At 38.8% G+C, this 24,186-nt stretch overlaps 1 protein-coding gene and 2 long non-coding RNA genes across 11 annotated transcripts in view; 2 read left to right on the forward strand and 1 right to left on the reverse strand.

Annotated features, from left to right (window-relative positions):
* The window catches only part of DCLK1 (doublecortin like kinase 1), a 340,908-nt gene that overhangs the window by 42,879 nt on the left and 273,843 nt on the right, over positions 1–24,186 (forward strand). The window lies entirely within an intron of this gene.
* Positions 1,433–19,440, reverse strand: LOC112669406 (uncharacterized). Its single transcript, XR_003142229.3, has 3 exons — positions 19,092–19,440; positions 15,201–15,309; positions 1,433–1,742 (listed from the first exon to the last, which is right to left on the reverse strand). It is a non-coding gene; the product is annotated as an uncharacterized LOC112669406 (long non-coding RNA).
* The window catches only part of LOC112669405 (uncharacterized), an 85,593-nt gene continuing 71,183 nt past the window's right edge, over positions 9,777–24,186 (forward strand). Inside the window, exons 1-2 of the long non-coding RNA XR_007405721.1 lie at positions 9,777–11,272; positions 11,419–11,716. This is a non-coding gene — a long non-coding RNA (uncharacterized LOC112669405). The remainder of the gene's footprint in view (positions 11,273–11,418; positions 11,717–24,186) is intronic.

Raw genomic sequence — 24,186 nt, forward strand, 5'->3', positions numbered from 1 at the left:
CTTATGAGGTAAGTTATATTTTTTTCTCATTTACAGATGAGGAAACTGAGCTTCAGATGGGTTTGTTATACATTCAATGTAACACAGCTACAAGATAATCTAAAAGACAAAACTCTTACATACTCTTGCCTTCCAGTGGGAAAAATGAAGCAGGTTTGGAATTGTGTATAGTCAACAGTGTCACATGCTGCCAAGTAATTAAGCAAAATAAAGTCTGCAGAATATTGGCAAGAAGCACAGATAGAGGACATTCTAGGCAAAAGGAACAGCATATGGTAAAGGCCTGGGGTAAGAAAGCAAGGGGATTGGCCCAGAATGATGATGGATGTATTGGATTTGGGGAGGGTTGATATTAAGTACAGGAAATAGGAAGATAAATAAATAGGTGGAAAGTGATAGTGGTGCAGGGAGGAATGGATAGGTAGTGGTGAGAATGGGAATGGGGATCCGGGTTAATAAGACGTGGCAACTTTCTTAATGTCTACGTTGACTGCTTCATCATATGGAACATATCACAATAGGAAAGGTGGCTGTTTTCTTTATGTGCCTCAATTCATGTTTTACATATATTTGTACCTGGGGTATGTTGCAACTAAAGAAGTTTTCTAGTTTAACTTTGTAAACATAAGAGAAGCAAACAGATGTTTCTCTGAAGTTTGGGCTGTTGGCATTTTCCATTTTTATGGCCAAATGTACATTAAAAGTGGAAGATGAGGGCAGCCCAGGTGGCTCAGTGGTTTAGCGCTGCCTTCAGCCCAGGGTGTGATCCTGGAGACCTTGGGATCCAGTCCCACGTCAGGCTCCCTGCATGGAGCCTGCTTCTCCCTCTGCCTGTGTCTGTTCCTCTCTCTGTGTGTCTCTCATGAATAAATACATAAAATCTTTTAAAAAATTAAAAAAAATAAAAGTGGAAGATGAGGCAGCTGTCACGTAAGAAGACGTTCGTTATGTGCCAGTCATGATGGATGCAAAGATGAGTAAGATATGGCTCCTCCTTCAAGGGGGGGGTGCTTCTCCCATCTCTTGCCATTTCTTCATGCACACCCTAAGTCCCAGTTCTCAGAAAGCTCACAATTTCTAACCCCAATTGTCTGTGGAGCCCCAATCCCACTTCCTGAGATGCGCCCCCAACCCTGGTTTTCTTGGTGACTCCTCTCTTAAGACAAGCTCCTCCAGTGCCTTTAGACATCTCTGTAAATAGACAATGAGCAGCCTCATCGGGGATAGGTCCAACGTCTCCAGCTGTGAAAATTTTCGTCCAGAAAGCCCTGAATGTCCAGACCCAAAGAGAAGTATTTTCCTTTTTGTCTCTGTCCTTCCCCAGACCAATAAAGGCTGAATGCCTTTCTTTCCCACATTGGTAAACCTACAACTGTTATGTCAGCCCATTCTGAAGTCAACACTGCCTTATAGTAGTACATTGTAGGGCATCACAGTTTATCAAGATAAAGTACATACATTTTTTTTTATAGCAGTAGGTTGTCAATATGATGTTCATTCTCACAATGCATGTGGCACATTTGGGGACTATGGTAATTGAAAAAAACACATTCTGGATTACTAAAATTTGTTAATCCTCTCCAGTTTGACCGCAGTAATGATTAATCAGCAGTAGAGTAAAAAGCTTTCGTTCTTTCATGTTGATAAGTGGTGAGCAAAGTGTCATCAGCCTTTCCCAATAGCTATTGTTGGAGTAGTCTTGTACCAGAGGAAATAAGATTTTGTCTTGTTTCATATTTTAACTGTAGGAGAGAAAAAAAACACAAATCGTGTTAGGTGTTATTGGTGTGCGGCAAGAACCAATGCCTCAGAAACAGAAAGGGAGTCAGAGAAACCAAGTGACCAGAACTGCCAGTTATAGGTTTCTTTGTAAAGAGAAAAAGAAAGAAAAGAAAGAAAAGAAAAGAAAAGAAAAAAAGAAAAAAGGTGCCTTTGCCAGAGAATTGCTGTCGGAAGAGGTGGGTGATGGGAAACTTGAAGCAAAAAGGAACATTTTGCAAACGGACAGCCTGGCGCTCCTGTTGGAAGGCAGTCCTGTGGAGAAGGTCGCAAGGGAATGGAATAATTGGAGAGTGTTGCACAGGGAAGAAACATATACAGACTGACTTGGAACATGATTCTTTTTCCAATAGTAATTAGAGTTATATCAGCTGTACCACGAATGCTGGGGAAAGGCCTGTGTTTCTATCCGAGGCTACCAGGTCAATGGTCCCGGGAAATTGGGCCTGTTTCTCTTGGGTCACCCGACTATTTATAATGTGGGTTTTTTCAGTCAAGTAGGGAGGAGTTTACATCTTGATTCATAAATAATATGAGATTACGAAGAGGAGGAGTGATTTGAAGTGGACTAGACAAGAGGCCTATTGAAGATTGTATTAGAAAAAAATCTGTAAAATCTACTCTAATTCATATTAATGATTCTGGTAAAAGCCATTTAAACTGATTTCAGACTTTTTGCACTAATGGTGATAAGTAAATTGAGAACATTTTTCAAACATAAAGACTAAAAATTTTATTTCTTTTATTGGTTATTGGTATTTCATCTGTTTCTTTAAAAGTATTCATAAGAATGTAAAATCCATATGAACATGGGAATAGAGATTAGAATTGAGAAGGAATATAATAATGTGCTGAGGAAATGGTTGCACTAGAAAGCTGATCTAAAAGAGTTCGCATCCTCCAGTTGTTAAGAGCAAAGACACAAATGGAAATGTGGTTGTCATGGGGCTTATTAGCCACAGAATAAAGTAGTTGGGTTTGTCAAGAGATGCAGATATTTTCCTGGCGCTAGTGTTAAGATTCCACTCCCTGGAGAATTTCCATCCAGGTACCCCTGGGAACCCTCCTACAACGTGCAGACCCCCTGGCTTTCTCTCCCCGCCTCAGACACCACCTGTGCCCCCTGCTGCCCTGCTCTCGTACAGGGCGCAGTTCACCATTTCACCACCTGCTTTCCCAGGTTGTGGTTCTCTGCCCTGTCTCACTTCTTCCCCAGTGTGGAAAAGAGCCTGTCCTTTCATTCCCCACAGCAGAGCTGAGGCCAAATTAGTATTTAACAAAGCTTTCTGGAAGCTTTCTACATGAAAGAAAGGTGTGGGGAAAGCCTTCAAATGGGACCTTCCATGGGAGTGCGCCTGGAGTCCGGAGCCAAGTTCCTGACTGGCCTGGCGGGAGCACCTGCTCACCTGCCCAAAGTGGGAGTGCCCTCCGTCTGTCTGCCCATTCATCCTGGGATGCGGGGCCCCTGCTTGCAGACCCTCTCCTGCCAATTAGAAGGAAATTTCCCTAAAAGCAAGTGCTGTGTGCAGAGCCATGCCTCAACTGACAACCTTTAGTTGCTGTGAGGGCTGCTCACTCCTTCCAGTCTCAAACCCTCTTCCAGGATGGAACATTGGCTTTACTTTTGCACAGCCACAGGCCCTTCAAGTGTTTTCCACCAGACGTCAGTGATTGATCTCCAAAGGTGAATTTGAACCTTTAATTCTGAAGAAACACCTAACTTTATCATTTTCCTGCATCACATTAAAAAAAAAATTCAGACCCAGCCAAAGCATCCTATATGCACTGACATCCTGGTCCTGCCCAAGGGCAACCCTAAAAGTTTTGCTAAAAACAAAAAACCACAGGTTGTGTCTCTTGCTGTCTGATCTCTAACCACCTTCATTGCTTTCTCCTTATTCTCCGGGGGAGCTTTGTCCTTGGCCCTGTTCAGGCCCTGGGAGAAGGGTGTGTCTACAGTGTCCTGGGTGTGGACACTGATGTGCTAATATTAAGTATCCACTTCAGCCTGCCTACCCCAGCCAAGCCCTTCTCCTGTTGAAAGAGAGTCAGGACAAGAGAGGAGCAAATGTCAGCCTCCAGAAGGCTTCTCAGTGGAACAGAGGCATCCATATCCACGGAGCGTCTCTTGGGTGCTGGCAGTCCACATGGCCTGGTCTTCCAGACACATTTTTACACATCTGTATCTGTCATTAGGCTACAGATTTCTTACAGTCAGAGGATGGGTCTTCTCGTGCTTCTGTGCCCATGAATGCTTGCCTCTGGGGGATGCTCAGAAATCGATTACCGAATTATTACCTAACACCATTAGCTAACACTGTTAATTGCAAAAATGGGTGAAGAAATCACGGGACCCCTTACAAGAGCTTATCTTCTGTGTGGCAGCACCTGTGCTGGAAGATCAGTGCCCTATTTTTTTTAATATTTAATTTATTTATTCATGAGAGACATAGAGAGGCAGAGACATAGGCAGAGGGAGAAGCAGGGTCCCTGCAGGGAGACCGATGTGGGACTCAATCCCGAGACCCCAGAACCACTCCCTGAGCTCAAGGCAGACGCTCCACCACTGAGCCACCCAGGCTTCCCGATACATGCCCTACTTTGTTGCAAACTTTGCAATCCCATTTGGGCAGATATGCAAAAAGTCTCTATCACTTTACAGTGTTTTAAAAGCTGTCCAGAAAACAGTTTATTTCCAGCTGAAGTGTGAAGCATTGAAATCTTTTTGTGCAGACTTGTCTGGGGATGGATTCTGTCTCCCCTGTGCTTTGTCCCAACACCCGAGGTGTCCTGGAACTCAGGGGATCTTGGGCTGTATGGAGGTGAACTCCAGAGGGCCAGTGCAAGTAATGTTTTAAGTCATAGAAACAGCTCCTGAGCTGACTTGGTCTGTTGAAGAAGCTAATTAAATAATGCTAATAACTGACAAACAGTGATGTCAGATGGGTAAACATCTGACTGTTGAGTTGAATGAGGAACGAAAACAAAACAAACCCACAGCTAGGGGATCTAGTTGTAGCTGGTGAAGGATGAGAGTTTTCTACCTAATGTAGAGTGATCATAGTAATTTCTTATTGAAAGTGTCTGCCCTTGTCCCGAGTGCCACAGATTTGGTTTGTGTAGAGATTTTTTTTTTTTTAAGTATTTCTTCACAAAAGTATCTTACTACTGGGTAACTAACTGAAAAGTCAGTAACGTGCAGATGAAACATTTCTATTTTGGGTTCCTGTCTATTCAGCATTGCCAAAGCACCAAGAGGATAGGCATCCAAAGAAAGAATGAGGGGGCAGCTTCAGGAGTTAGCGCCAAGCGCTTGTGGGAAGCACATTGTGTCCGTCTCATTTTTGGTTTGCCCTTTCCAAGGGCTTCTGTAGCAGCTAGCCAGCTTACTGTGCTAATTTTTTTTAAAAATATTTTATATATTTATTCATGAGAGACACACACAGAGAGAGGCAGAGGGTGAAGGAGAGGGAGAAGCAGGCTCCCTGCGGGGAGCCGGACGCGGGACTCGATCCAAGGTCTCCAGGATCAGGCCCTGGGCTGAAGGCAGTGCTAAACCACTGAGCCACCCGCGATGCCCTGCTTACTGTGCTTAATGGCAGACTGTAGCTTTCTTGGTTTATCCCAACTGTCATTTCACTTGATTATATTAGGGATATTGGGAGACGTCCCCCCAGTTAGACAACAGGGTGCAGTGTCCATTTCTGATGGGCGGCAGGAGGGTGAATTGTGGCAAACATGAGCAGTCACGGGAATTTCATAGTTGAAGCTTGACAGATAATTATAGATGGACACTTACCTCTGGGAATGGTGGTACAGAGCAGTGTCTAACCTTTGTTTCCCATTAGTAATTTTTACCTTTACTAAAGCAGTTTGCAGAATATGTACAATATGATTTCCTTCATAATTATAATAAAAAACCCTAGGATGTATATCCATATGGAATGAGGTTCAGAAACCACAACAAATGGAAAAGATGTTACCTCTGAGAAAGTGCACTGAAGTCTATAAAGAATTCATTTGTTTTGCATCATTTGATTTGTTCATAAAATACATGTATTTTAAGTATAAAGATAAAAGGTAAAGATCTCCAAAAGCAACATTTAGAGCACAGAGGCTTTTGTTTCAGACTTTTCCTAGGGAGAGAAATCAGTATACTTTGTATACATAGTTTTGAGGTTAAAAATCACCATTTTAAAATATTGGTAACAAGTGTTGCTTTGGGGGCCCCCAGGCATATTTATAGTATCTAAGTCTATCTAAAAGTGGATACTTAAAGAAAACATCAGTTATTAGTAATTTCTCTTTGACATTAAGGTGATAAGAAGACATTTGTTTTCCTTGACAGGTGGTATATCAAGGTAGTCAAGTCTTACCTTGATTTATAGAATCTCATGACTTTTTTTGAGAATAGAATGGTAATTTGATTTGATTTTTGATGGGAAAGTGGTATATGTAGATCTATCCTAAGAGTAGTTTTTTTTTTCTTAAGAGTAGTTTTTTAAAAAATTAAACTAGATGCCATATAACCAATAGTAGTAAAGACTTGCATTGGCTTATTGCTTTCACATCAGTTTTTACACCTTGTTTGGTTTACATTTTTCTTAATCTGACACACAGATCCCTTGTTCTAATAGGGATTTAGTGGAAGCATAGATAATCGCAGAGTGATTGTCTCTCACAAGTGTAATTAACTTCTTGTAAAGTAGAGTTCTGTAGGACAAATCTTGAAATAGAGTAACTATTTCCAGATCTGGGCTTTTATCCCCAGTCTTTGTAAATTCCTCCCACCTCTATGCTGTCAGCTTAGTGATTCTTAATAAGACTTCCAGAACCTCAAGTTGTTTTCTTGCCTATTCTTTTTAACCATTTCTTTCAGCAGACTATATATAAGAATTTTAAAAATATTCCTGCAAGATTTGATTCCTGTGTGATCTCAGTGATGTATATCAGCTATTTGAAAAAATCAAACAACCAGCTGTTGTCCTTTGGAGTCCAATTTTTAAATCCAAGAATCATGAACTGTAAGGGAGGAAAGGAGATGGAAGAAGATGTTCCTAGCTACTATCTGGTGATTCTTGTGTGTAGTTTTTTCCCTCATACTTTTCATTCTGCCAGGGAAAATCACTCATCAATGCTTACCAACATTTATGCATAAATTTTTGAAAGCCTCAGGAATTATTTGACTTTTATTTTGTGACAGTCCATTCCCAAGTGTCTGTTTACCTTAATCTATTTTTAATGTCAAGAGACAAATTTAGTTTTCCTTTTGATAAAAACAGTTGCTTGAGAAAGAAGAGTCTCAATTTGACCTGTCTCTGTGCTTTTCTAGCACATTCTAATTAGGTACAAAAATAACAACAAAGAAATTTAGAGAAATCTAGGAGGAAATGAGTCTGTTGACTAGGAGGCAACGAATATATCTCACTAATCCTGTGCTTAATAGAATGTATAAAGCATCTTAAAGAAACAAGTTTCCCATCTCTCTCTTTAAAAGACCAAGAGTAGGGTTAAAAAGCCAGGATACTAAATACCATAGTGGATGGCACATAGTGGGTGCTTCATAAATATTTGTTGAATCGGGGGGAAAAGGAATGAGAAGACACAAGGGAAAATACTATTCCTAGAGGAGTTTTGTCGATCATCTACTTGTTACATGGTGATATTGCAGATTGGCTAGAATGTGAATAACACAGTTGTCTGTTTCTTAGAATCTGTTCCATGTTCAGTCTTGTTGAGTCTCATTTCTGAAGTTGTAGTACTTATGTTTTAATTACTGCATGGTTGTTAATTGGTAATATAGGCAATAGACATTTTATTATAGCCATTTAAGTTTTCATTATCATCACAGATAGTAAGTGCCTCTCTATTCCATAAGCTGATATGTCAGGCTAGGGACTGGAGTTGAACTGACAAGGGGCCCAGCAGAGTATTTAATCATAAGATGGGAGAAAACTTGCAGAGACTTCATGGACACTTGAAGAGCACACTAGAATTTTTCAGTATATTTTAGATAATGTTCTTACCCTTTGAGGTCACTTAAAGGCTCTGACAGAGACCATTTAGGGGTAGAACGTCCACCATCTTGGTCTGTTACAATAACCTAGCCTTTTCCTTCTTAAATAAGATGCTTCCTTATGGCCAACTGAAGAATGGATTGTTCATTCTTTCAACTAGCCTTCCATAAAATCTTTCTAGATACCAGTTTGGAATGTGTGGGTACATTGTTGAACACTGAACAGGTGGTTGGGGAATTCAACTGAGATTATAGATATTCTTATGCTCAAAAGATTTTTAAAGAAACAAATTTTGTGGTCAGAGCCCATTCCCTATAACTTTGACTCATGAAGAGTTGGGTTTCTAAGGCAACTGTTGTCTAACTGTGGCCATCTACTTGTATTCTCTCCTGTCCAAATGGGAGCAAGGAAGCAAAGTAAGAGATGCTGAAGAAAAAATGCTAGATGGGTAGCTGGGGTTCATCTGGCTCAGGTTTTTATCCTGTCCAGTGCATGGATTTGACTCTTTTCATATGAAAATATTTTAGTAACTTTAGTGCTTCTGCCAACTTCCATTACAGTGAGGTTTGAAAACTATACTCTCTTAAAGTGGTCTAACTAAGAACTGTAATTGTTCAGCTGATGTTCTAGGAGAGGGGGCACTTGATGACACCATCAGGATTTCTTGATGCAGGGAGTCTGGGGAACATGGCTTGTCTCTATGCACTTTTCAGAGAATTTAATTGACAAATGACATATCTTAATGAGTGCTAAAATAGCAATGCTGGAGATAAGATTATCTACAGAGGGCAGATTGAAGCTTCTTCACCCTCATTAACTAATGCTTATCCAGTACCTGCTGTTGGTCGGATGCTAGCAGTTCTCTTTAAATCATTTTGATTGGATAACATTGTTGTTCCTTACTCCAGATGATTGGAGCAAATGGAATGTTAAAGGAAAACCAAGTTTTCTCTGAGGAATGCCTGTCAAAGTCAGTCTCTGCTTAATTTCTTTTTTAAAAAAATTCCATTCATTTATTAATGAGAAACACAGAGACAGGCAGAGACATCGGCAGAGGGAGAAGCAGGCTCCCTGCAAGGACCCCGATGCTGGACTCAATCCTGGTACCCTGGGATCTTGACCTGAGCTGAAGGCAGATGCTCAACCTGAGTCACCCAGGCATCCTTCTGCTTAATTTCTACAACCTTTCGGTTTAAGTTGAATGAGTGTTATTTTTCCTGGAAGAAGTGAAAGCATATTCAAGCAATAGTTTGATGCTATCCTTTGTACAATGTAAGACCTCTGTGTTCTTGTGTAGTGGGAATGGGAACAGGTGCTTTCTACCCATGTATAGGTTAGAATTCTAGAACAATGAAACTTGCCAAGAATGCCATTTCTGTGAAGTGAGGTCCTACTTTTTAAGGCCACATTTTCTGCATGTGACTTTTAAATTGGAACTAGGAAAATTTGCATTTCAAAGCCACCCATTAGCCGTGTATACTTTTGAACTATCGGTGGTCTTCTTAAGTAGATTTCAGCATACTTAATTTTCTTTTTAATATGTGACTTCAAAATTTTTCTGCTCCATTTGATCTTTTTATAATCTGGCCAAAAAGTTATTTAATAAAGCACTGAGTAATGATTGTGTTTTCAAAATTCACATTGTTTCTGTAAGGCTTTAAGATATTAACTATATTCATGAGGTGTTAGGAAAAAAGGAATAATTTGAAGGAAAATATATTTGAGTCATATTAAGTGTTGATTTCATTATGTTAACAATTATTTAATTCTGTTTTTCCATTAAAAGTTGCTTTCATTTTAACCATTTCATTAATGTTACACTGAATTTTTATATGCATTGAGATAATTATTTTGTGACATAAGTGATACAAAGCTTCTATCAAAAGTCTGTGAATTTAAAGCAGAATTTCTTGATGCTGCACTATGGACATTTTGGGCCAGGTAAGTCTTTGTTTCAGGGGACTGCCCTGTACTTTGTAGGATGTTTGCCAGTGTTCACAATCTCTGCTTGTTGTAAGAAAAGAAAAGGAAATTTGTAAACTCCTCCCTGTGGCTATGCCAGCTGGTGCTGAAATCTTGCGCTTTTTGGGAAATACTTTTTTATCTTGTATCGAAAAATGCAGCTTTTATATGGGTACCCACAGGATTAGTATAAGAAAGACGTATCAATGAACTCTCATATGATTTAAGACAAAGTAAAGTCATTATATGAAAACTTAAAGCAGAAGGAAGTGAAGGATGTAAAGCTGAAGAATCTAATCCTACCAAAGGATGGTTTGGTCATTTTAGAAAGAAGTTTGGCTTAAAAGATGTCAAGACAATGAGAGAGGCGGCTTCTTCAGACCAAGAGCAACAGAAGAGTTCCCAGACATTGTTAAGAAAATCAGTGAATAGAAAGGATGTCTGCCTGAACAGTTTTTAATGTGAATGAAAGTCTCTTATTCTGGAAAAAAATGCCACAAATGGTACTTATTAGTAAATAAAAAGAAGCAAGCACCAGGATTTGAGTCCAGAAGGGACAGGCTAGCTCTAGTGTTTTGTGCCAGTGCAGTCAGGTTTATGATCATCACTGCTCTTACTTACAAAGCTTCTAGCGCCTCAGCCTTGAAGGGAAAAGATAAACACCAGCTGCCAGTCTTTTGGTTGTACAATGAGAGAGCCTGGACAACAGGAACTCTTTCTAGATTGGTTCCATTGATGCTTTGTCCCTGAAGTCAGGAAATACTCTGCCAGTAAGGAACTGCCTTTTGTAGTTCCTTTGATATTGGACAATGCCCCTGACCCCACAGAACTCCGTAAGTTTAACACTTGCGGGTGTCATCAAAGTGGTCTACTTGCCCCCAAACATAGTGTCTCTAATCCAGCCTGTAGGTCAGGGGGTCTAACGACCTTTAAGGCTCATTACACACTGTGCTCTGTGGAAAGGATTGTCAGCACTGTGGAACAGAAAGAACGCAGCAGACAGAACTTCATGAAAGTCTGGGAAGATTACACCATTGAGGACGCCATGGTTGTTATAGAAAAAGCTGTGAGAGCCATCAAGCCTGAAACAATAAATTCCTGCTGGGGAGAACTGTGTCCGGATGTTGTGCAGGACTTTGCAGGATTTATGACAGAGCCAATCAAGGAAATCATGAAAGAGATTGTGGATATAGCAGCAAAGATGGGGGAGGGGTGAAGGGTTTCAAGATATCTTGAAGAAATTCAAATGCTAATAGACATCACATCAGAGGGATGAACAGAAGGCCACACTTGATGGAGATGAACCAATGCCAGACGATGAAGAAGAAGACGCAGAAGGAGCAGAGCCAAAAAACAAATTGACATTAGAGCAATCTGGCAGAAGGGTTCTGATGACTGAAGACCGTTTTCAACTTCTTTTATGACATAGACCCTTCTATGATATAGACACTGAAACGGAAGTCAGCGGCAGAAGATGGATTGGTACCACATAGAAACATTCTCAGAAAAATCAAGTAAGTCAGAGAGAAATTATGGCATATTTCCATAAAGTTACATTGAGTGTGCCTGCCCGCCCCCCGCCTCCCCTTCTGCCTCCACTTTCCCACCTCTGCCTCCCAAGACAGCAAGACTAGCTCTTCCTCTTCCTCTTCCTCCTCAGCCTACTAACAATGGGCCTATTAACATGACGATGACAAAGATGAAGACCTTTATGATGATCCTTTCTACTTAATAATAATCATCATGCTGTACAGTTAATAAACTTCTCTGTTGTGGATGTGTGTGTTTTCATGCAAACATCTAATAACTGTGTTTCTTGAGACAAAAATGAGACATTTTTGTGTCATCATCATCATCATCATTGCCTAAGTATTCATCATGTAGAACATTGTGTGCAAGACTTGTATGGAAGTAGACAGCCTATCATTACACATGTGAATGATATTTAATCATATAAGGTGAGTGATATTTAATATAAACTAATAATGTATTAGTTTTCTTACTGTTTCAAAATTTTGCTACATTACCATACGGTATGCCTCTCTCCTAACTGGAGAGACTGCGTATCAACCTATCTTCACAGGTAAGTGGTTTTTGAAAAAATGTAACAATGTTTACAACTATATTGTGAATTTGACTATAATACTGTATGCCATAAAAATTTTATAACAGGGATCCCTGGGTGGCGCAGTGGTTTGGCGCCTGCCTTTGGCCCAGGGCGCGATCCTGGAGACCTGGGATCGAATCCCACGTCGGGCTTCCGGTGCATGGAGCCTGCTTCTCCCTCTGCCTATGTCTCTGCCTCTCTCTCTCTCTCTCTCTCTGTGTGACTATCATAAATAAATAAAAATTAAAAAAAATTTTATAACAATTCATTAGTGTATAGGTTAGGCTACCATGAGGCAATCATATTGATAACACAAGGCTATCATAAGCAAACATAGTCTTGCTTCTTCACTATCAGGGCACAAATTGTTATACCTGTAAATAAATACAAATTTTTTTCATATTATCTTTTCAGTTTTTGATGACCAATGCTAGTAATATATATGTCTATAGCATATCATATAAGACAATATTGATGTAGGTACTGACAGGTGACTCATCTTGTAATCAGGCAATATAAAGTATTGATAAATATTGTACAACGCTGTGTTTTTTCTTCCTTATGATTTTCTTAATAACATACTCTTTTCTCTAGCTTACCTTATTGTAAGAATACAATATACAATACATATACAAAATATGTGCTAATTGGTAGTTTATATAATCAGTAAGGCTTTTGGTCGACTGTAGACTAAGTATAGTTAAGTTTTGGGGGAGTCAAAAGTTATATGAAGATTTTTTTGACTCTGTGAGGGGTCAGTGCCCCTAACCCTCACATTGCTCAAGGGTCAACTGTAGTTGAATTTTAGACTACTAGAGGAAACGGACACATCGGTTTTAAAATGTTATTGATCTTGATGACTATTTCCTTATAATTTCCTAGATCCAGGTAGGAGAATCCAAGGTGGACTAGAAGCTTCTTGTTTCATTCCTAATTTCCAGATTTTGATTTTTGACATTAACAAATGTTAATTTGTTAACATTTGTTTGATTTTTGACATTTCCATCTTGATCTTCCTGCTTTGATCTTCATCGATGCCATATTCTCTTGGTTTTTATGTTGTTCCTTTGATCTGTTTGCTTTCCTTTCTGTCTCTCCACCCTACCACTAGTTATCCCCCACAGGCTAGTTAGTCCTGGTCTTCCTTTTCCTTCTTCCTTCTTCATTAACTCTCAGTCACGTGAAATACAGGCCCATGATCCCTTTTCTGCTAGTCAATCCCCCAAAACTGTGGAAACAGGAATTTTGTCATTACTTATCTGTTGGCAAAACTTGACCCCAGTTGTGAGGCTATTTTGTGGTCCTATTTCTCCCATCCAGTGTGGATGTATATACATCTCACTGCAGACTTATTAATATGCTGATCATAGGAAACTGCTTCAGATGCCACTGGCAGGGACAAGTGATGTGTGATATGTGTACTGTACTCTTTTTCTAAAATCTGAAAAACTCAGAGTTCCCAAATGATCCGGGCCCCCCAAACATTGAATAAAGTGTGACTATATTATTTTCATGTGGAATATCACAAATCAGTAGCTTTTAATGCACTCTCTCTTGTTTTTTGGCACCAGATCTCACTAAACTAATTTTGGACCATATCCTTTGAATGAGTAAAAGGGAAATTTTTGTCAATAGGTCCATTAACAAATGTGCACCGGATGACATGGAATAGTACCAGATAAGCAACCTACTAGAGATGTGTGACTCATTTAAATGATTAAGAATTGATATTCATAAAAAGAAGAAAGATATTTTATTCACCAAAGAGTAAGATTGCAAGTCAGAGCTTGCCACAAGCATCTTACACCTGAAAAAGCTAAGATAGTCATTCATTCTACTGATAACTGTAGGCTTATTTTTAGTTTTAGAATCCAATAAGAAGTTCTATTTTAACTGACTCCTTTCTTCAGAGCTACTTAAAAAAAAGCAAAAACAAAAAACAAAGCTACTTAAACTTGTGCCCTATTTTATATAATTTCAATATCTGGAAATCCAGATGAGGTCATAAGGAAAATCAGTGATTACTTATTTTACAAAAGCATTCATTCTAATCTTCCTTTAAATAGTAAGCTTCCTACTATTGAGATATAATTGATATAACATTGTATTAGTTTTAGGTGTACAACATAATAATTTGACAAATGGATATATTGTGAAATGATGACCATAATAAGTCTTGTTAACATCCATCACCACATATTGTTATAATTGTTATTCTTGTGATGAGAACTTTTAACGTTTACTCCATTAGCACCTTTCAAATGTATAATACAGTATTGTTGACAGTAGTCATCATGGTGTACATTACATTCCCAGGACTGATTTATTTTATAACTGGAAGTTTGTACCTTTTGACCTCCTTGACCCATTTCACCCACCCCCATCCCTCATTAATGATCTCTTGCTTTCCTTTTGTGTAACTCCAGCTATAGATGGAACCTTTTTTTAATGCTTGAAATAATGCATTTAAAATTATGGCAATTCATTTTCCTTGTTTCAAGAAACAATATTCCTCTTGTTGTTGGTGCTAAGTACTACTGTCCACAAAACTTTGGATTGTTGTAATGTCTCCTTTTCTCTTTTCTCAATTTCTCAGCCTTTCATGTACAAGTTTCTTTTCATTTCCATTATCATGATCAGTGATTTTAGTCTTGAGCTGCCACATCAGCCTCTGTGGTGCTTTTCTACATTAAGGAACTGTTGGGAGCCCACAGTGGCGGTAACATCACAACCGCCCACACGTGGCCTTAGCTCTAGCAATGGGGCACCTGGACTCCTCTGCTCCAGCAAGACACATACACCCTTCAATGTCATGTGTTTGGTTGCCGTATCCTGCTTTTTGTTTACTTTCTCTCACTGAACGGAAGTGCTCCTTTTTCTCAGAATCAGTGTCCATCATGCCCTGCAGTTTTATCTTCTCCAAACAGCCCTCCCTAAGTGATGAGTCACCATTTATAGAGGGATGCATTCTTGAAGACCCAGTAAAATGGCAGAGTCATAAAATTTAAGCCTGATTTTTCTTGTACGCATAAATTGACAACCTTATTAATGTTTTATGTCAAAATATTTAAGTCTATATAAAATAAGGACATTCGAGGGCGCCTAGGTGGCTCAGCTGCTTACGCGTCCAACTCTTGATTTGGCCCAAGTCATGATCTCACGGTCTTGAGATCAAGCCCCATGTTGGGCTCCATGCTTAATGGAGAGTCTGCTTCTTTCCTTCTCCCTCTTCTTTTGCCCCTCTCCCTGCTCACACTTGTGCACTCTCTCTCTCTCAAATCAGTCAACCTTTAAAAAAAAAATAAGGCTATTTGAGAACTCTACCAAAAACTAACCTGACTTTGTGTTTCCATCAGCGCTTTGCTTGTAGTTTGTGGTGTTTTATATCCACTCACTCCACTACTCAGATAATTCATTTATGCACAGCTCATCTCTCCAAACACCCTGCAAAAGTTTTAGTATATTCAACTTGTACATCACTTTTAATAATAATTTGATAAAATACCATGGTTTTCTTAAGGCTGACATGAAAAACTAGTAGGAGGATTTCTACCCTTTAAGAACTTGAGCCAGGGGGATCCCTGGGTGGCGCAGCGGTTTAGCGCCTGCCTTTGGCCCAGGGCGCGATCCTGGAGACCCGGGATCGAGTCCCACGTCGGGCTCCCAGTGCATGGGGCCTGCTTCTCCCTCTGCCTGTGTCTCTGCCTCTCTCTCTCTCTCTCTGTGAGACTATCATAAATAAATAAAAATTTAAAAAAAAGAATAAGATTAAAAAAAAAAAAAGAACTTGAGCCAACTAGTGCAAACATTGCCAGCTTGGAGGGGGTTCAGTTGCAACAGCAAGCCTCAGTCCTGTAAACATTGTTTAGATGCTTTTAACACATTTTGGCCTGTGTGCTAAAGAAGACATAATTGGTAGGCTTATTTTCTTAGTCAGTTAGGACTGCTATAACAAAATACCATCAAGTAGGTGGCTGAAACAACAGACATTTATTCTCCTACTTCTAGAGGCTGGAAAGTGCAAGATCAAGGAGCCAGCGGATTTCGTGTCTGGTGAAGGCCTTCTTGTCCTGTAGATGTTCACCGTCTCACTGTATGGCAGAAAGGATGCTCCAGGCTCTCTTTCTCTTCCTATAATGTACTAATCCCAGCATGGAACTTTACCCTCATGATTTCCTCTAAACCTAATTGTCTCCCAAAGGCTCCACCTCCAAGTACCACCACAATGGGAATTAGGGCTTCAACATATGAATTTTGGGGAAGCAGACATTCAGTCCACAGTACTTATATTACTAAGGTATGGGTTAGTGAAAGAATCAGATGATTATGATCTACAAAAATGATGGGTCACAAAAAAATCATATTAATGTTCATGATACCGCAAGCTCTCCATTTATGTCCTCAATACCAGTTATATAAGTATTGGTCAGGGCAATAGCTTGGCATTAATTTATGGGGAAATGACATGAATTTTGTTAACCAGAATGGGTCAACCATGTATTATGACTTGCTAAGGCAAATCCAGAGGGGACATATGCAGCAGAGTGTGTGGCCCTAGGGGGTTGACTGTCTCACTGCATTCTTCCAAGTGTTGAGTCTGTGTTTACAGTGCTGACTGCTTCTGGTTCTTCTTCTACTTTCTTCCATTATGCCTTCTTCATGGTTTTAATATAGCATTTTTAAAAATATTATTTCTTCCTACTTACATGTCTTTCACTCTAACAGACTTTCAGTTGCCTGAGGACAAGAACTGTCTATTCACTCCTGCTTTCTCCAGCACTAGCAGAGTGGTTGGTAATTAATCATTCCCTCTTAGTACATACACAGTTATGTCTCAGTGATCCACTTCCAGGGGATGTTGGCAAGCCAGTGTGCATCCACTGGGGGGCGAGTAGATTGCCGAAAATTCTTGAATCCAAATTACATAGGAAGTAATTGGTGAATTGGGATCACTTGTCTGGAAAATAATTATGTGTACTCAATATGTTACAATTTGGGGAACAAAGAACGTGAGATACAGAAAGGTCATAAAGCATAGTGATTAAGAGTTAATAGCAGTGTGACTCTAGGCAAGTCTACATGTATTCACTGTAAAATGGGACAGAACATAGTGAGTATAGTTGAGAAGCACTCAGCACTTGGAGAAAGCCTGGTATCAAGTGTTCAGTAAATGGCACCACTTTCTCTACTACTCTATTTGCTTTTTCTCTTTCCCCACTTTCTCTTTTCCCCTTCTTTGTATCCCTCAATAGGAGGATTATTATAACTGTTTTATAGGCAAGGAAGGTAAAGTTAGAAGGGTTAAATGATTTGTTTGAGATTTCTTAGGAAGATGTGAAAGAAGGAACTATAGTCTAACTGTTGGTTCATTCTTTTTTTTTTTTTTAATTTTTATTTATTTATTTTTTAGAGAGGGAGAGGGTCAGAGAGAATCCCAAACAGGCTTCACTTGCATGGAGCCTGCTGCAGGGCTCCATCTCACCACCCTGAGATCATGATCTGAGCTGAAATCAAAAGTTGGATTTTAAGACTAAGCCACCCAGGTGCCCCAGTCCATTCTTTCTTGGACTGGATGACCTCATCTTCAGACATCTGAGAGAGCATCATGTAGAAAGATGGAGACAATTTAGAGCATGTTGCTTTGAACGGTAGAGCTGAAACTGATGCATAGATGTTACCCAGGTGAAGTATAGGGTGGCAGGTACAATCTGAATTTCTAACCACCAGAGCTGCTGTTGGAATCAGGAATTTCCTATTGTTAGGAAAGTGTGCATGCAGTAGCTGGAGAAGCAGAATACTAGTCAACAGGGCTGAAAGGACGTAATTTACCCATTGGGTCAGAGATGTCCCTAAGTCTCTTCTTAATTTAAACCTATACTCTTATGTCTTTCTCCTGTCCTTGCATCTGTAGTGGTACTGTGCGGATGACAAGGAATCAGCAAATCATTGAATTAATGTAATTTCGGTACTGATACAAGAACCAGGGTCTTTTTATATTTGCCAGGGAGAATCAGGTTTGAAAAATTCTTCTGTTAAACTATGTGGAGGAAGAATTCTCAGAACTATATGATAAGAATGGCACACAATAGCAGAAATGGAAGGAGAAGTCAAGTGCAATCAGAGCTTTTCAGGAACTTAGCAAATGGCTACTTGCATTAATTCTCAGATTGTTTTTGAAAGTTGAGCCATCTGCAGTTTTCAGGCACTGGTTCCATTCAATAAGGAAGACTAGGGAAGTAAAGATGATATACAAAAATAAGGTACGTGACTATTGTGAATGTGCTCACAAATACTAGTGTCAGCTCCACCTATATCAATCAGACTACAGAAATCTGACATCCTTTACGATACTGAATTGGTAACCCTATGTCAGTCACCATTTTTTAAAAAAAATTTAAAAATCTTTGAGACAGAGAAGGAGAGAGCACAAGTCAGGGGAAGGGGCAGAGGGAGAGGGAGAAGCAGACTCCCCGCTGAGCCAGGAGCCTGACGTGGGGCTGATCTCAGGACCCTAAGATTAGGACCTGAGCCGAAGGCAGACAGTAAACTGACTGAGCCACCCAGGCACACTGCCAGTCAGCATTTCTTTGCATAAATTTCAAAACATAATTTTCTCCCTGTTAAACACTTTGTTTTTCCATGCAGCAAGTTCTATTCATTCTATTTCCTCAAGAAAAAGAAAGTAGTCTTACGGATTAAAAATGTGATAGCGGTAAAAAAATACAAAATATATTGAAAGAAGGTCGGTCAAGTCAGTAAGCCAGCACTGGCATTTATTAAGTGCCTATACTGTGCTTCGGCTATTATTCATCCAATTTCATTTAATTCTTATTAATTCCATCCACATTTTATGTCTGAGAATTTGAGGCTCACAGGTTAAATAACTCAAGCCTTTGCAATAAAGAAGGGCTGATCTATCTTAAGAGGCAGACAATAGAGAGAAATTTTTCATGAAAATGGTTCATTCATTTGCCTTTATAAAATTGTTTGGGAGCTATTTTTTTTTTTTTGGGAGCTCTAAGTTATATGGCAGTTGGTGACATGTGACATATGCTTGATTTCCCAGAATAGTCAGATGTAGCTTATAAATAATGCCTATGTTTATTGGTTTCATCCTCACTCATATTTCCTCTCATTCTGTGCTCCCATATACTACTCCCTGCATGAGAAAAATGTGTTATTCAGAAAGCCATAGTAGTTGTGTACAAGAAGTAATGGAAACAAACCTGACAGTATATCTCCTTGTTTTATACAGGAATGAAGTCTTTAGTAGAATTCTGCTTGTGATCTGGAAGGAATTTATATTTTGCAGAGATTCTAAAGATATTCTTTACCTTCAAAAACCATCTGCTTTTTTAAAACACAAATTTTTAATGCTAATTCTCATTTGAATTCTAAAAATGTATTTCCCACCCTTTTTCAGAAAGAATCAGTGGATGGGAGTAATGTGGTATAAATTGATCTTTTTTCCCTTAAAGATTTAAAAATAAAATATTTGTGCCATTCCACTGGTAGGAACTCAGCAGCAATGATAAGAATAGAGTTACCTTCTGTGTCTAATATTGCCTTTACAGTTGCTTTGTTTCCTAGTTTTATAAATTGAGCTTTCTGGTTTCCGTGGAAACTCAATTGTCGACATGGGTTGCTAAGGAGCAGCCTTTGCTGCACAAAGCATAAGGAGCTGTGAGTCTGTTACCGAGTGACTTCATTCTTGGCAGTGACAGGCAGTGGGAATCTTAGTACTTGTTCAAGTTAGGCCTCCATCTTTATTTTCAGCCTGAAGGATTCCGAAGGATTTTCCTGACTTTCCTTAGCCTGGCAGTTACACTTAGGTATAGGTGCTTATGGAAACTGACAATTGTGTGGTGTTTCACAGCATCTAAGTTCTCATCTCTGTGTCTCATCAATCACTTGATGTCAATGACTTATTCAACAAAAGAGAATCTATTGCTGCAGTTACAAGACACCAAATAAGCTGTACAGTCTTCTTTCTTAAATTTAATGTTGGGCTCTCATGAAAGGAAGCCAGCTGTTCATCTTTGTAGGTCATTGTGGAAGTATGATACTGATATTCGATTGTGTATGATCTACACTTTCTAATATTCCGGTTGGAAGTGGTATGAATTATAGTGCATGTACCACAATCAAATGGCTTTCCCAATTAAAAAAATAACCTGGAAACTTTAACCAACCTTTTTCTATATTGGTGTACAACATATATTGTAGTTTTTATAGAAATAATTTCTTAACTTAGCTCATATGGATTTTTGACTATGATTTTATAAGCTATTTTAGGCATAGTAATTCAGGTGCATATCTGTCTATTATGGTCCACGGGCCTATTTCATGGGTGTGTGTTGCATTAGGTCATCAGTGATGTGTGAGTTTTTGAGGTCAGAAGTAGCAAAGTCCTTATTTTTAAAATAGGTGCTAAGGACAAGTGCAAGCTCTATTTCCATATCTCAGGTGTGAGTCAGCCAGAGCCATTGTCCTTTGCTGTCAGGCCTGGAGGGCTGATTTGGGTTATGGCAGGTGGTGATACAGTTAAACCCTGACTGAGTACCATTCACTCTCTTTGCTTGGTTTGGATTGATAGAATTCTATAAATTCCTTATATTGTATTAATTATCTATTGGAGATCCTCAAATACAAGCAGGTTATTTTGTGGCCCCAAATAATTGAGACTATTGTGTCTCAATGGACACATTAGTTACCCTTTCAGCCTCATGTTCATCATCTATAGTGTTGGGCAAATAATAATATCTTGTATTTACTGTAGGTTATCATAGGACTAAGTGAGATAATATATGTGAAATGTTTAGTTAGAGATCTAGGCCAAAGGAGGTCCTTAAAAATAGTATCTGTTTTCCAGAAGAGGCAAATGTATAAAGTTAGATAGTAGATTAGTGGTTGCCTGGGGCTGGAGTTGGGAGCAGAGAATGGCTGCTTAATGGCATGAGGAGTTTTTCCATGCTGATATAAGTGTTCTAGAACTGGATTATGGTAATGGTTGCACACCGTATGTATATATTGACACTAAAAATCATCATACACTTACAATGGTTGAATTTTATGACTAAAAATCATTGAACTCTACAATTAAAATGGGTCAATTTTATAATGTGTAAATTGTACCTTAATAAAGCTGTTTATAAAAGTAGTAGCTATAAGAAATAGCAGATCTTTTATTCCCCTTCGTTTTCTTACTTGTTGCTTAAGTTGAAATTATTTAAACATAATTTAAATGGAGATGGTAGGTACATTAATCTTTGAATGAATTTTAATGTGTGCATATATAAAAAGGAATTTGAGTATGTTTGTATTTCTCCAACTATGCTAATCCTAAGGTGAGAAACAATTAAAGCATTTTAAGTTGACCAAACTCTTATTAACTTTTAAAATAAGTCATCTCGGGCAGCCTGGGTGGCTCAGCGGTTTAGCGCCGCCTTCTGCCCAGGGCGTGGTCCTGGAGAACCGGGATCGAGTCCCACGTCAGGCTCCCTGCATGAGAGGGAGCCTTCTCCCTCTGCCTGTGTCTCTGCCTCTCTCTCTGTGTCTCTCATAAATAAATAAAATATTTAAAAATAATTAAAAAATTAAAAATAATTTTAAAAATGAGTCCTCTCGATAAGGCAAGATACTTCCTGGTGTGAACGGATAAGTAGGTGTGTCTGTGAATGATATCCTCACCCAGTGGAGGATCTTTGCTGTGCCATAATATGTTTCTCACAGGCTGTCTTTGGGGTATTAGTAATGTCCTAGAGAATGTTATCTAAGCCATGATATGCCAGAACATGTAATGATGAGCATGGATAATAATGAAATTTTATTGTACGTATACATATTATGACACAACAGAACATAATTACTTTTGTGATTATATTACAGAATTTCTAGTTATCTAGAAAACTTGACTTTTCATGACTGTGTGAGGGTAGCAAAATAATTACTGTATTTTTATAACTGACTCAGATCGAATCCTTTTAAAGCAATAGAGCTGCTAGTTGCAGAGTATATCACTGTTATTCTGCTACTGAGACTTGTGTTCATTCAACTGGGTTGTATGTATTAATTCAGTGCAACCCTTTTATTGAGTGCCTAATATGTGTTAGTGATTTTCTACATATTGTTGGTAGATCTATGAATAAGATAGAAACTCAGCTTTAAATGTACTCAGTTTTAAAACCTCTGCTAGTCATACAAGTGGAGATACTGAATGGGTGGTTGATTCGTCTGAAATTCAGGAGGGAGATGTGGGCTGAAGATATAAATTAGGAAGAGTTAGCACATAATATTTAAAGCCATGAAACTGGATGAGCTCACCAAGGAAAAGAGAGTCACCCAAGAAGAGTTCCAAGGAACAACCTTAATTTTGCAGTGCTCCAAAAACAACAGATGAAGGAGAAGATAAGACATCATATACAGGATTGAGGGGGGTGACCAGGTAGATGAGGGGATCAGCAGATTCTGGAAGCTGAGTGAAGGCAGTACGCAGGAGGGCAGTGATACCTGGACATGCTGGCAATGGGACATATTCTGGAAGGAATGGGAAGGAAGCTGGTGAAGGAAGTAGGGTAATATGAGTGGCTTTAATCAGATATTTGACTCTGTAAACATTGAGCATTTGGTCTACATGGACTAACAGATAATAATTTCTTCGTAATGCCTATCTTGATAACACATAATCACTAGTATTTTTTGAGTTTCAATTTGCAAGTTGTCAGTTTCTACAATAAAATTCAAGTTGTCCTGATGTATGTGAATTAATTAATGTGAATATTCACGACAACCAAAAAGCTGTATAATCTAGTGGTTAAGTCCATTCACCTTATGTCATTCAGCCTGGGATTGGAGTCTCTGTTCTGCTCCCTCTTGGCTGTGTGAGCCAGGAAAGTTTTCTAGTTGTTCTCAGCCTTGGCTACCTCATCTGTAAATTTGGGGTGGCAGAAATTCTTACTTTGTAGAGTTTTGTGAATTTACATGAAATAATACAGTTAAAGTGCTTAGGCCCACAGCAGCACCTGTATAAATTTCCCAATGAAGGTTAGCTGTTACTATAGCTATTAATCTATATTTTGACATGAAGTAATGTAATGAAAGTAGAGAGAACACAGGATTTGGAACTGGCTATCCTTTGGTTTCATTACACACCATCCGAGCATGTCACTTCACATTGTTGAATTTGTTTCCTTATGACTGAAATGGCAATAATAGTGACAATCATGTTGATGATGTTATTTAGGGAATTAACTGATACGTTTATAAACATGTGGTATCTTACAAAGTGCTGTACAAATATTAATTTCACTAATTTAAAATGAGATTGTTTTTTCAATGTATTAGACCTCTTACATTAGATTTATATATTAAGAAAGAATAAATCTCAACACACTTCTGCAGTTTTAAGTGTTTAATTTCAAGGGAGACTTGGGTTCCAAAGAGAATGAATCTATACAATGGCAATGTAAGAAAATATTTTAACATTATTTTTGGTAAAAAAATTTTGAAATGTTAAAGATGTTACAAAAGGGAAGAATAGGCCTCCCTATAAAGATAGAGAAAAATGATACATAATAGCTGGTAAAAAAACAAAGATATGGGAAGCGAGGTCAGCCAATCATCTAAGAAACCTTCCAAGTGAGAATAAGCTAATGGGAAAAAAAAGAGTTTGTATGGCCTTGTTTGGTAAGAATCTGTCCCAATCTAATACAAATTCTCTGATTGGAAGCTGAAGTGACTCAAATCACTTTTGACCCTTCTTGGTCATTTTTCAAGGATGTTGAACTGCTAATATTAGTGTTGTTACCACAAGTTCATATTTATGTAGCACTCAAATCTTTCCAAAAACACTTTCTTGGGCTTTGTTGCCTGTAATTCTCAGAACCACCTCATGAGATCAGTTTTGAAATTAGTATCCATTTTAAGAAGAAACAAACTGGTTTCTGTGGGAGATGACTTTATTGTCTTTGGGTCAGAGCTGGGACTGAAGCCACCTGAAGAAGTTAGTCACCTAAAGACTTAATGTTTCTCCTTTTCAGGTTCTTTGCAACAAATGGGAATTGTAAAATTCTGAGCTTTCTTGGATACCCAAGGATTTAATTTTTCTTAATAACACAAGTCTCGAGTCAAAATTACATCTAAACTCACTCTCTTTTCACCAGACACAGTTGGTCCTCAAGAACTCTTTCTTTGTTGACTAGCTGATTGCAGTATTCTGTTGGAGCCCAGGTGATAGTTCTAGTTCATTGCTGCTGATACTCAGCACTTATTTTAAAGGAATAACACCAAATTCTAGCATTTAAATCCTTTTAGATCGTAAGT

The sequence above is a fragment of the Canis lupus genome, chromosome 25, assembly GCF_003254725.2.
Source record: "Canis lupus dingo isolate Sandy chromosome 25, ASM325472v2, whole genome shotgun sequence".
Taxonomy (NCBI): Eukaryota; Metazoa; Chordata; class Mammalia; order Carnivora; family Canidae; genus Canis; species Canis lupus.